The 15202-nt window shown below is 29.8% G+C and overlaps 1 protein-coding gene across 6 annotated transcripts in view; it reads right to left on the reverse strand.

Moving 5' to 3' along the window:
• Positions 1-15202, reverse strand: part of LOC130666864 (uncharacterized) — a 163852-nt gene that overhangs the window by 16432 nt on the left and 132218 nt on the right. For 5 of the 6 annotated variants that reach the window (XM_057468184.1, XM_057468179.1, XM_057468180.1 and 2 more), the window contains one exon: positions 7238-12862. The exons of the other annotated variant lie outside the window; for it this stretch is intronic. The gene's annotated coding sequence lies outside the window, so the exon portion shown is untranslated. Of the gene's footprint in view, positions 1-7237; positions 12863-15202 lie in introns of those variants that run through there. 6 annotated transcript variants of the gene reach the window in all.

Raw genomic sequence — 15202 nt, forward strand, 5'->3', positions numbered from 1 at the left:
ATTCTGTAGACCCCAACTATAATTTTGTTCCTTATTGCTATTGACATTTGATTTTACCTGGACGACCTTTGTACGAAAAGCGAGTTATCGATTTGATAGACTCAGAACTGAGAATACATAATGAGTAATGGATGTGGGTTAAAAGATTAATTAATAAATAAATTCAATTAATTAATTAATTGATCAATAAATTAATAAATTAATTGATTTATTTATTTATAAATTTATAAATTGATGGATAATGGGTAATGATTTATGGATATTGGTTATTGTGTTGTATAGTTTTGTGGATAATAATTCATACGATGACTTTGTGTTCGTTGGCTGCAACTATATTCAGTCTTTGGATCGATTATATCGATACACTGGTGGTGAATGTGGTAGATTCGGACAATTACCCATTTAACGAGCTCGATTTTCCTCCATACTTTAACTATATAATGTTTAATTAAAGCTTTTGTTGCTTTATTCTCATCAAGGAACAAAGTTAATGTTCATTCTTTTTTTTATGCAACTTTCCGTATTGTGTATAGAATAAGTAAAAAATAACACTAATGAATTTCAGTCAATTATCAGGGTGCGTGTAGTTCGAACTCACGGAACCATTCGTATCAAATTGAATCGAAATGTTCGAAATTTTTTGAATTATTCGTAAATTTTCGAATCATTACTATTCGCAAAACTTCAAATAATTCGATAATTCTAAAATAATTCTGAGATTCTCTTTTCGACGACTCAAAATTGCAAAATTTTTTCCAATAATCCAAATTTGTGTGAGAAGTAAAAAGAGTCTAGACACAAATTTGAGGAATTAACTTAAATTACTTTTGTTAACTTTAAAAAACTAAGCTCTCCATTAAATAAAATTTGAATTTGAAAGCTGACCAAAATTTTATCAATTGGAATCGAGTAATTCGAAAAGTTTTGAATTATATTGAATGTGGTGGTAAATATTACCCCACAAAGTATAACGAATTCAAAAGAAGCAACGACGTGTCTTCATTTTATATAGGGGAGGGTGGGGCAGAGCGGCCCCCCTGAAATTTTGACCAAAAAAAAATTTTTTTTTTTTCGACTAATTACTATAAATCCGATATGTTTGCGCATTTTTACCCCTACGCATGACATTTGGGGCAAAATGGACAAGCCCAAAATTTAGAAAAAGTGATTTTTTCATATTTTTATCGTCAAATTATAGAAAAATTAGTATAATTCCACATTTCTAGCCCTACGCATAACACCTGGGGCAAAATGGACCAGCTGAAACTTCTGAAAAAATTATTTTTTCATATTTTTCGGCCGTTTCTCTATGTAAGAGGCAAATTTGGTCACTAAAAATTTATAAAAATTAAATTTTTTTTTTTAAGTTGATAAATTTTTGAAATAAAGTAAAATTATAGAATTGATTTTTTTTTTTTATTAAATAACAATTAGTAATTAAGGTAATCGAGAGTGAACGATTTTTTACGCTTTAAAAAATTTTTTTCGAGTAATATAAAACCAAAAACAGTTGTCAAGAGAAAGAAATACATTCTTAATGATGAAAACAATTTAAAAAAAAAAAAAAAACGAAAAAAAAAATTTTTTTATCACTTTTTGGAGGGGGGCCGCTCTGCCCCACAAAAAAAAAAAAATTTTTCAGAATTTTGGCAAAATGTCCATAAATTTGTTCGAAATAGGACAAAAGTAAAGTGATCATATGGTTGAAAGCCACAAAAAATAATAATTGGCTTAGGGGGGCCGCTCTGCCCCACCCTCCCCTACATAAATATACTTTTTTTGTATTTAATATATATATATATTTATCAATTATAATCATATTTAACAATAATACAGATTTCAAAAAGAGAATTGGTTAAGTATAAAGTCACAAATACCCATACAGTAATTTTTATCGCAATTTTAGTCAACAAAGCGGCGTCACGCTCATAGCGCGAGTAACGAAAGGTTAATGACTCCGTTTCCATCCTAACAGGATATTATCAGTCAGAATTACTTTTGAGTATCACTAACTTTACACATGATATTACTAAGGATATTACCATTATTTGAAGTACGTGTACTCGCTTAAATAAATGTACCTATCAACTGCATAATATATTAAGCCTCACGTTAAACTTTAGGGACGGTCTGGAGGTTAAGGATCAAAGTATCGTTCATATTTACTTTATAAACTTCGAGGGTCTTGTTTAAAATAGATTTGGTCTGTAACTGGTAGGAACTACAGTTGAATCAGTGAGTTAATTTATAATATTGGAATAATTAATGCCTTTAACTAATTAATCACTAGTTTTTATTTCAGAACTTCAGCAAGAATTTAATGTCGCACTCATACTACAGTCGGCTACTCGTCATAAGCTTGATCTAGGGGCTAGGAGAAATTTCCCTTGGAATTTTCCTTGGAATTTCAATCTCCCCACTACCCGTGTAAAAAAAATTCGTTCCAAAAAGATTCCAAAAAAGTTCTGCATGTGGAACTTCTAAACATGAGACAGATTAGAACTTCGAATGGAACTTTTTTGGAACGTTAGTAGTTTTGATGGTAAAAAAAATTTATTATGAGCAAATTTAGCGTCAAAAAAGGACGTTTTTGGAACTTTTTTGGGATTTTCATATAAACATTCCAAAAAAGTTCCAGAATCACCACTTTCGACTTCTTTATGGACTAAAAAAGGCATTCCAAACATTCTAAAATCACTACTTTTGAATTTTTTATAGAACGAAAAAAAATGTCCATAAAAAATTCCAAGAACGTCCATTTTTTACTCTAAATTTGCTCATAAAAATTTTTTTTTTACCATTAAAATTACTGACGTTCCAAAAAAGTTCCATTCGAAGTTCTAATCTGTCTCATTTTTAGAAGTTCCACATGCGGAACTTTTTTGTAATCTTTTTGGAACAAATTTTTTTTACACGGGATACCGTGCGATTAGTTTTGGATCTCGACTACCCGTTATAAGCCTGCTGTATTCTAACCGATTTTTTGTTTTGTTGATACCACATGATTATAATATGGTTGAATGTTTAATTAGATTAAAATACCCCAGAGCGTTATAATAATCAATGGATAAATATTAGCGTTATTGGTATATGACCGATAGGCTGTGGTTATCGTGTTCCACTGAAAGGACATCCGGTATTTTACGATATAAAATCACAGGCGTGAGTTGACAATGGTAATTTAAGCGCGGGAATTTCAGTATAAAACACATTGACTGAGTGAGAGTGAAAGAGAGAAAGAGAAAGAGATAGAGAGAGAGAGAGTGAGAGTTCGTTAGAAAGAGATGAGAGGATTTACATTGGAAGCATTAAACAATACTCATGGGTCGTATATATATTTCGACCCAATTATACGTGCAATCGTAATAGCTCGTGTATTATCAAATGACAGCAATGAAGTATATGTAATCATTCAACGTAATTGAAGCTCTCAGTTAATATTATAAATGTTTACTATTCGATGCTTGATGGATTTAAATATTCAATTAGTTTTGGCTTTCAAATATAAAGGCGGGACTTTTAAACTTCCCGCTGAGAAAATTTGAAATTCAAAAAAAGGGAAGTTATTAGTTTTGATCCGATTTTTGGAAATCGAGTTTTCGTGAGATCTCGACTGCGTCATCGTAAAATGAATGAAATAAATCTGATTGTTATTATTGGTCGGTGACGCAGCAACTGCGAGCTAGTAGTATTAATGTTGACATAAATATTAAAATAAACATTTGTTATTCTTTATATTTATAGGTAATATGGTAGAAATATGTGACGTATTCATTGGATTCAGTCTCATCAGTCTTGTCGAGGTTTGTTATTTCTTCCTCGGTTTTATTTATGAAATCTCCTGTCTGGGGGAAAGAATAACGGATGTTAAAAACACGATGGAAGACACTAGAGATACTGGTGACACTGAAAAGGTTACTACAGATATGCAATATGTCACTGGACTCTACTAAAACGAAATGTTGTCCCAACTGAGAGTCACTATGAGAAATAAGATATTGAATCTACAATTGACGTTTGAATTTAAATGAATATTTTTGTAATAAATTTATTCATTTATTGATTTTATTCATCTTGTTTTTTTTGTTTAATAAATATTCTAACGTTGAAAAAAATATATTGAAAAAAATTGTGACATTTCAGAGTATACTAGTTTTCTAGAAGTCGCAATTGGCTCAAAAAATTTCATTAATAGTCAAAATAAAAATTAATTTCATTTTTTCGGCTATTGATTGCTTGGAAAAAAAATTTTTTGGACTTTTCAATTGACAAACGTCTGCTAGAAAATAAAGCCAAGCGCCAGATATCATAAAAAAAATCATGTAATAAATAAAAAAAAAAAATTCAATACTCTGTAGATATCGTGCCGTCTATTATAATTTTTTTTCCATGGATAAAGTTTGGCAATTTTTTACAGATCGACAATTTCCGGTAAAAGTGAATGCCATCCTTAAGAGCCTGTACATGTTGCATAATTTTAATTAATTCTCCTAAGTTAGAAGGTAAGAAATTATTATTTTCTTCCAAAGATGCAGAAAACTGGTTTATAAAACAAAAAAAAATCTGACTTCAAGTTTGGGAACTTCGGATAGACCTCCAATATTTTTTTTTGTTAATAAAATTTTACCAAAAAAAAATCAACTCGATATTTTTTTACAAGTTTTAAAATATTGCACAGTATTGAGAAAGTTACGTATCATATTTAATATTAAAATTATATTTCGTAGGAAAGTATTTAAAAGTTAACGGATGGGCGGAAGCCAAACAAAAGTCACGGAGTTTACTGAATTGAAAGTTATATCACAAGCAGGTAGTCTAAGTCCCGATCCCGAGTCTTGAGTCTTGAGTAAAGACTTTAGCCGACTATCTTTTACGTCTAGCCCGTGTTCTCACGAAACAAGTTTGAATAGTAATCTTCGAGGGCGACAAAGTTTATCGCGTAAACGAACAACGTCTTTGATGCCTCCCGGCTAAATATCACCGGTCGTGTTACTTTTTTAAAATATAAATTCAACTTAAAGTTTATCTTAGAAAGTATGATGTAAAGGGTAAATAAAAAATATTTTGAATAAAAAAAAAGGAGTACAAGTAAGTAAATGTATATGCAGGTAGATGTTGGAGTTACTTTAGAATGTGTAAGAATTTCGTGAGGAAAAATATGTTGAGACTTGAGAAACTCGAGGAATGAAACGACGGGTGTGCTCGAAAGCTGCGGTAGTGTTCGAGAAAGTTTTAAAGCTACCGAATGAGATAACAGGAGCATCGCCGACGGCTGACTGTTACCCAAGAACTCACTAAGACAAGCCACGAAAAGTCCAAAGACATCGGGTATGCTGCCGAAAAAGCTTTTTCCTCCTTCATCTTTCATTTCTTTTCCAATATCCATCACTTATGCATCTATATATCTTTTTATATATCATATATATGGATATATCTTGACGAAAAGACAGAATATAAAGTGATAGGAGTAAAAAAAAAGTTAACGGGAAAAGTTTATAAAAAATTGTGAGCTACAGTACGACAAGCTTTGACTAGACCGATTTATCATAAATCATGTTGCATTAAGTAATTTTATTTTTTGTCTTGTAACGCAAATACTTTGACATATTTTACTATTTTTGTAACTAAATTTTATTTGTCTAGAAATAAATGTGTCAAGTTTTAAATATACGGCCCATAAAATAAAATAATTATTTTTTTTTCCAAACTGCGAGTTTTTTAAAAGTTGTAACTTGAGTTAAAATGAGTGTATTGAAACAATAAAAAAGCAATTTGAAGCTTTAAATTTCTATTTTTAGACGCTTTAGGTTACAGTAAAATTTTTCTTTTTAATCGAATGTTGAAAAGTGAGAAAATTTTTTTAATGGAATTAAAGCTGCAATTTTTTTTTTATTCGTCAAATATTAACCCTAATTCGGTGTCGCTGTTTTCAGCACCCGTGAATGTTGAAAATGAGTCATTAGTGGCCGCCGCTTATTTAATTACGGTCCAGTCGCGTTATAAGTTCGCCGACTTATATTTCTTGGAAGACATTTCCCCTCTATCACTACGAAAATAATCATGTACACACTCACACGCTCCAAAGTAGGGGAAGTGTGAGTTACGGCATTCAACTGCTGAGCAGAAGTGGGGGTACAGGATTTCTTAGAATTGTATTCCCCTACATGCCTGTAGGCGGACTTATAACGCGATTCGACTGTATGTTATTCTCCCTGATTAAACAACTGAATTCGATCGAATTAAACTGAATTAAATTTTTAATTCTATTTAATTCAGATAAATTCTGTTAATTCGGTACCTAACTTAAAAATGAATTCTGTCTAATTCGGCAGGAAAACCAGAATTTGTCCAAATTAAAACGAATTTAAATAATTCTGATTAATTCGAAAATAATTCTCCAATTTCTGGTTCTGAATCCGAATTGAACTGAATTAAAACGAATTTGAAATTTTTAAATCGGATTTATTCTGTTCAATTCAAATTCAAATTTTCAATTCAGTTGAATTCTGTTTTGCAGAATTCGACAGAATTAAATTCTTAATTCTATTTAATTCAGATAAATTCTGTTAATTCGGTACCTAACTTAAAAATGAATTCTGTCTAATTCGGCAGGAAAACAAGAATTTGTCCAAATTAAAACGAATTTAAATAATTCTATTCGGTTTAATTCTGATTAATTCGAAAAAAATTCTCTTATTTCTGGTTCTGAATCCGAATTAAACTGAATTAAAACGAATTTGAAATTTTAAAATCGGATTTATTCTGTTTAATTCAAATTCAAATTTCCAATTCAGTTGAATTCTGTTTTGCAGAATTAAAATTTTTGATTCGGTCGAATTCAGTTGTTTAATCAGGGCTGTAATGAAAACTCTTAATAAATTCGTAGGTCTTCTACGGACTGCTAACTATGCGACAGTTATTGCCAGCCCCGAAAATCCCTTTTTCAATAAACATTTTCATCAAAATTCGGAGGCATGTAGGCTATCTACAGTATAATATTTGGACACAAACGACCCATGTTCAACTGATTAGGGTCAAATCAAAATTGAATTGATCTATTAATTCAAAAATTAAAAGCTAATATTGAATAGCCTGCATAATAATTTCAAAATTCACAAAAAAAAGTTCTAGCACCAAAATTATTTTACAAGGATTTGATATAAATGCACACCATGTTGTGCATATAAATGAAATTTAGAATTATAACTGAATAATTACATATATTTATCTTTTTGAATCAATTTATTTATCGATGCAATATATAATTGCCTGTACAAGTGACATTAATATTATTTTGTTAATTAATAAATATTATAATTTATAATTAAAACATGTCTTAGTTTAATATCGCACAACTCAATCGACGCATTCGCACGCGCACATATTTGCGCAACGTCACATTATCTTCACAGTAAACTTTTAATATTGTAATTTACATATAAACAACTATACACTTATAAATAATTCATTTATAATTATTTTATATAATAAGTTATTTCTTAATAATTAACATCAATATCGTGGGTTTTTTTTACCTTCAATAATTTTTTACTTCTTTTGAATGATAGAAGACGTTTGATCAATTATGAGTAAAATATGTAATTTAATGAGGATTATTTGTGACAAAGGATGACGGATTTATTGATGTAATAAAAGTGGCAACAGCCAAGCTAACGAGCGTAATTTTTTTTCTTTATTGGAAATCAAAGAATTCGCTCGTTCCTTTTTTCCTTCGTTGGAAAGTAGATCGTGCGATAGGATAAAGGATAAAAAGATAAAAACTGTGGCTACCTTTTCAAAGGCTTCGTACAAATAAATAAAAAAATAAAATAAAAAAATTAGGACTGCAATTTACGGAAGTTCAAAGTAAAGCGCGGATTTCCGAACACTGAATGATCACGGGTGTGATTCTCGTATGTTGGAAACATTGTTGCTGTTACTGCGGATATAAACTGACGAATAAGCTCCGGCTGTAAAGAAACGACACGAACCGAAAGTAAAGCGCGAGTAATAAGAGAAAACAGACTCCCGTATTTTCCAGCTGATTTTTTTTTCCTCAATCTCTGTCGTGACAAAAAACGTCTATTTTATAAAACACATAGGGGAAGGGGGGGGCAAAATGGGATACTTAACGAAAAATTTAGTTTTTAGGGACATAAATATCGTAAATTGGCTTCATTTTGATTCTATTTGAAATAAATATAACGAATTTTAGACTGCCATCAGAAAAAAAATTTTTATTTTCTGCGGGCAAAATGGGATACCGCAAAAAAAAGTAAATTTTTTTTTTTTTTTTTTTCAAGTGAATAAAATTGATTTAATAATGTCTTTCTAAATTGATGTAAGTAATAAAATTTACTCTCAACATATTTTTAAAGAAGTTTTTCCTTGTTATTTCTTTTCAAAATTTGAAATTGGCGCCAATATTATACTTTTTGCAAAAAATATAAAAATGTTTTTTTTTAGCTTTTAATAGTGTAAAATGATACTAGATGTCATTTTTGACCATTTTCGAAAGTTTTTCGAGAAAAAAAAATTTTGACGAAATTTTGAGGGTATCCCATTTTGCCGGCCTATCCCGTTTTGCCCCCCCTTCCCCTACGCGCATTATTTTTTTTTTAATTCTTCTATTGTTCATCGAATACTTGAGCAAGTAATTAAAAAAAAAAAATATTAATTATATTTTTAATTAAAACAAAAGTTACTGCGAATGTGAAATTTTGATGAACGTTTATGTTGAAATAATTTATAACTAAAAGCTCGCGGCTATCTGTTCTATTGGATATGAATGCTAGCAACAGTTTGTCTTGCTGGAAAATTTAATTTATGTTGAATCTAATTAGCGTTAATGTATGAGTAGTCGTTATTTATTTTCACGTTACCGAAGTTATTGGAATCGTATTTTTTTAAAGTTATCATATTGTATGAATAAATTAACACAAGTTGTTACTAAGAATTTAAAAAAATAATACGATGCATTATGAGAGTTTTGAATGCTTGGAAAATATTCATGACGTAATCAACAGCGATAGGTTTGTGATGAATACGATAGTCGAATTTACATATGCTAATTCATTTAGATGTTAGTGTACGAATGTTATTTCGCGGCCTAGATGTAATTCATAGATCAAAATTTCCTGCCAAAAAAATGGTAGATTAAAAAAAAAAAAAATTACTTTTTTATGTAATCCCCGAACTGGAACTTGGACAATTAAAATGCGTCAACAGTCAGCTGAAACATGTCGATTTCAGATTTCAGATGTAATGCCACTGACAACTATTGACGCATGAGTGCATCAATCGGAAATGCTTGTAATCAGAAACAAGCATTCGACATTTACTTCAGTCCAATCGATGTGACATTTGTTAGTTACTTCAGTAATAACTAATTGATTTATTCCAACTGGCTGCTGATGCTAAACTTGCAAGCTGATACTAAAGTTAGCCGGGGTCTAATAATTTTTAGATTTTTCTACACTGAAAAATTCCCAATAAATTTTACTATGGGTGCATAGTAACACCGGACTATAAGAAAACTGATTCAAAATTTACAAGTGTCTCATAGTAAACGTATGCGCATAGGCCACAATCGTGTAGTCTGCGCATAGGTTTACTGGGACACTTGTAAATTTTGAATCAGTTTTCTTATAGTCCGGTGTTACTATGCACCTATAGTAAAATTTATTGGGAATTTTTCACAGTGTAAAAATGATAAATTATAGAAAAAAAAGTTATTTAAAAAATTGCACTTATACACAGAAAAAAAGAATTTCTTGGCGCAAGAAATATTTTGTATTATGAATTGAAGACAAAAATTTTTCTTGGCTCAAGAATTTTTTTCTCGCCTAAAAAATTTTTTTCTTGTTCCAAGAAAATTTTATCTTACCCCAAGAAAAGTTTTGTTTTTAGTTTATAATACAAAAAATTTCTTGGCTCAAGTAAAAATTTTTTGCGCCAAGAAATCCTTTTTTTCTGTGTAGCTTTTTTAATTTTCTACATGTGCATTTTTTTTTTTGTTGAAAAAAAATTTGAAAGTTGTTAATTATCTAGACACCAGGATCATACTTAAAAGATATCGAGAACTAAAGTAAAGAATACGTGAGTTGAGGTTAAGGATGGCAGCCATTGCCTTCGGATTATGCAGCCAACTTCACACTAATATAAATTTCCACGCATTAAATCTTGCAATAAACTCATGTCTGATTTCATTTCAACTCTGACTGAAATTCCAAATCTTCCCCAGATAGAATTTCAAAAAAAATAATACGGGATAAAATACGATTTCAGACCTGGGTGATGGCAGCTCTCACCTTCGGCTCACGCAATCAACTTCACTTTAATCTGAAACCGTTTTCTGTAATTCCTCGTCACATAATTAACTTTAACAAACATATTATAAATTTATTAAAGAAATTATCGAAGATATTACCCACATATGATACTTATATATTATTAAATGTATTTGATAACAAGAGAGAAAACGACATATTTACATATAAAAATATAATCTTATTGTAAATCGATCGTACTTATAAATAAAACTTTTTTCGATATTGTGTATTACAATTATTTTTTCTTAATTAATACGATTTGGTTTATTAATTATTTATAAAGTTTAAGTAAGCGACCTTATGATACGTTTTTTTCACTCATCACAATTAATTGGTATCCCTTTGGTTATTTAATTTAATTTAATATTTCTTTTTTTTCTACTTAATCAGTCCAATAGGGAGTTTTTTTAACGTAAATAATTGATGACAAAAAAATATGGAATGAATATTAAAGATGAGAGGGTTTATATTAATCAAGAAAAGATTGTCAATTAAATCGTTGAGAAAATTAGAGGGTCGGTGAAATTAAAAATTAGAAAGATCGAAGGTAATGGTTCTGCAGTGAATGCCAATCAACCGCTAAACCTGGACCATTAGTGTGACGGCGTTAGGTTATATTGGAGCTCTATTATTAAGTCGAGCCGATTTTGTGCATTTAAATGGAATCGGGTGATACAAGACCACTGGTAGCAGATGGCCAGTAGAAATAGGCTTTATATATAAATTTTTTCGTTTTCTTTGTTCTTATTTTATTCATACCATCTGTATATTCTCGATTACTGGGTGAATAATAACACTATAAATAATCCAGCGATAGAGATCAAACTTTTGTTTAGATTTAAATTTACCAAGGCTTCAAGATTTACTTTTTCATCTCTAATAATTTACAGTGATGCCAGAACGTGGGATTTTTTTACCCCCTCCCAGCATTACGCTCCAGACTACTTCACCACAGGAAGGGGTAAAAAAATCCCACGTTCTGGCATCACTGATTTACACCCGATTTCTTTTTATACTTTTATATTTTTTATATTTGATATATATGCAAATTATTGCTTAGTTTATTTTTCCAGTCAAATGTATACCGATTATCCCTGATTAAACAACGGAATTCGACCGAATTAAAAATTTTAATTCTGCTCAATTCTGCAAAACACAATTCAACAATTGAAAATTTCAATTCTGTTAGGGGAAGGGGGGCAAAAGGGGGTACTCCCAAAATTTGATAAAAAAAAATTTTATATTTTAAATGGTTTTTAAACATTCCAAAATCACTTCTGTAAATATAATTAAGCGGCACTTTGAATTTTTTTTGGTAAACTTTTTCAAAAATAAATTGTCAGTTGAAAAATATTAATGACGTTTGTTTTATGATAAAAACTATTAAAAATTTTTTTTCTTTTTTTGTATCTAATGAACATGTAAAATATAATTTTTCTTCATGTAAATTACTTACAAAAAAATTCAACTTAATCAAATTCGTTTAAAATCCAGAATTTTTTTTTTTACTTTTTTTAGGGGGTACCCCACTTTGCCCGCAGAAATGAAAAATTTTTTTTTTCCAACGGTAACTGAAAATTTCTTCTATTTACTTTGAATATCATTAAAAAAAAAAAGATTTCGCGTATTTGAGTCCTCGAAAACTTGGTATTTCCTTAAGTACCCCCTTTTGCCCCTCCCTCCCCTATATTCTGTCAAACTCGGTAAGACAGAATTTAAAAGAATTCAAGAATTATTATCGAACTAAACAGAATAAAACCGATTTCAAATTTTTGAATTAGTTTCAATTCGGTTTAATGCGGAGTCAGGACCGAAATTTGAGAATTATTTTCGAATTAAACTGAATAGAATTATTTTAATTTGGAAAAATTCTGGTTTTCCTGCCGAATTAGACAGAATTATTTTTTTTATTTCGGTACCGTATTAATAGAATTTATCTGAATTATATAGAATTAAAAATTCAATTCTGTTTAATTCGATCGAATTCAGTTGTTTAATCAGGGATACTACAAGATAAATATCGATGGTTTTTTTTTTATTATTAACGATTTATTTCATCGATGCTGAGTGCAATTTTCCGAAGCTTTAGATTTTAATTTAAACTATTTTATAAAAATTTTTTATAAGGTTTTAAAGCTGAGGAAAAATGTAGTCATGGAGGTTTAGGGTGAGAGAAAAGTGATTCACAGCTTGGTAAAAATTTAAGACGGATACTAGCTTCCGTTTATGAAAAATGCTTCATCCTTTATCAGATAAAGAATATATATTGGTAATAAATTATTTCAGCATGGCATCGGCGATCTGTTTTTCTTTTTACATATATTTTTCATTCATACTTCTTCGTCTTCTTCTTCATGTTTCTTTTTTTTTTTTTTTTTTATTTTCAACTGTTTATAGATTTTTATTCTTCGTATTCTTTTGGGTTTCTATTCAATACACGTATCTATATAAATTTGAGTCCACATAATAATTTATATTTTAAAACTGGAACAAGCTGCATGGAGTTTTATTTATCTTTAAATATTTCCATCCTGCAACAGACAAATAAATTCATTTATTTTATCCATTATCTATCCCAATTTACAAAATTGTATTTTCGTGCATTAATTTACTGAACAAAAGATGATAATAAATTAATTACCGGAAGCATATAAATAAAATATTAAACTAATAAATTATAAAATAAAATAATAAACGTACCGGAAATAAATCAGCAACAAAAAAAATTTAATTAATCTTGATATTAAATAATATTTTATTTTACATAAAATCACATAAATATTTTTATGGGGATCAAAATTTATTGATCAGAAAAAAAAATTAATTTTTTTTTTGACATTTTTTCAAACCTTCCCCTATTTTAAGTTAAATTTTCTCATTTATAGAATTCAAGTCTCAAAATATTAAAGTTCTGAATTAAATTTTTAATTAAAATAATCTTATGTAGAAAAAAAATTTAGGATAAAAATTTTTCTGAAAAGAAGTCGAGGAAAGAAAAAAACTTAAAATTGTTACTTGTCTATTTGTCGAGCTGTTACTCTACGAGATTATTTTTCGTATAAAAAAAAAGTTCAAAGGATTTTAAAGTAGAGCTTTGAAGCTTTGAAATGGATATTTTTTGTTCAATGTGACAAATTTGACGGAGTGACAGGTTTTTGAATTTAAATCATTTTGTTACGCATGAGAAATATTTTAAAATTATTTTTTGAAGAGCACATATCAATGTATGTGTGCATATACTTGTAGATGTAGATGGTTCAGAGGATCGTTATTTACGTTGATAGAATTGGGATAATGGGAGAGAAAGGGTGTGAGCAGCGCGAAACAGCGTAGGAATCCCGTGGACGTAAAAGGACTCTCATCACGTCGGATGCGTGATCCAGTAGGGTAACAAGTGGAAACAATGCGGTATTCGGTTTCTCATTGGAGCTTAGTTGGCAATGCCCACTGTTTGTTATCGTACTCAGTCATTGTTTAGTGTGTGAATAGGCAAAGGTTAGTATGTTATAGAGCGCATTCAAAGCTAGTATAGTTCGCGGTGGCGATGTTGGAAATTTAACTGAAAATTTGTTGTATTGCGTGCGGTAACTCTGATGCTGGTTCTGTTAGGGATGTTGCTGGGTAGGATTCCCAGGATAAACGAGTGGGCGCGACGTTGAAAACGGAATGAAAATAAATATGCATCGGCGCGTCATAAAAATACGGAAATACTGTCAGTGGTTTCGCGAACGTGGTATAATAGATATTTAAATTTTGCGGTTTGTAAAATAACCCAGAGTATTTCGTTTTGTTGGCTAGGCTTTCATATATATATACATTTACAATTTATATGTACGAACGTAATAGATATAAATTTAGTAAAGTTATCCAGGCTAAAAATGTTAAAATTTTTTAAATGCTGTAAATATATTGATAGGAATGCGTATTGGTTTGCCTAGATTACCCGGAATGCGCGTACATTTTATTTGCATGCCAGAAGAATATTTTTTTAACGTTCGATTCTACTGTTATTTAATCAAGAGTATGCTCGGGAAATGGGTTAAAATAATTTTCTATTCACTAGCATTAATGACCTGTGTGTTTGGTAGATCAATATTGATCTGGTGGCTTAATTAATTGATGAGGAATAATTAAATGAGTTAAACGATCATGATAACGATGATATATCTTGTCTACATATATATATCTAATTTGGAAATTGAAATCAAAATTTGAGTCTTTATAAACTGCTAACTTCTGTAACTTGTTTTGTGTCAATTTTGATGATATAACACACAGGAATTTTAGCAGAAATTCTGATTTCCTGTAGAAGATTTTTTCCGACAAATTTTGATATCAAAATTCCGAATCGGAATGCGAATTTAAATAAAATTAAGATCATTCCAAAATCACTTCGCTGTAAAAAAAAACTTCTTATTTACTCCGTATGCCGAGTAATTTTTTTTGAAAATTCCGGAACTCCGAGTCAGAGTGAATTTGAAAATTCACTCCCGATTTTTTACACTGTAGTAAATTGGTGGATAATAAATTCCACGATATTTTTTATGACGTTTTGTTGTTGATTTTAATTCATACAATAGCTCACTCAGTGTATATGTTTATTTGAATGATCAAATTGCTAAATTTGAATACGCGCGTATGCATTAGTATAATATTTTGAAATTCCGTTTGACCGGTTTCGATTACACATTGTGTTTATGTATATATATATACATATAGATATATATGATTGGATGTACGAGGATGTCATAATTTTGAAGGTGTGCCATGAATGAAATAGTAGAATGACAGCTCAAGTTGTATATGGCTGCGATTTCAATTACATGCTGCTATGCGGATTTCTGTCTATATATATGTATATATATTTAGAA

The sequence above is a fragment of the Microplitis mediator genome, chromosome 4 (assembly GCF_029852145.1).
Source record: "Microplitis mediator isolate UGA2020A chromosome 4, iyMicMedi2.1, whole genome shotgun sequence".
Lineage (NCBI taxonomy): Eukaryota > Metazoa > Arthropoda > Insecta > Hymenoptera > Braconidae > Microplitis > Microplitis mediator.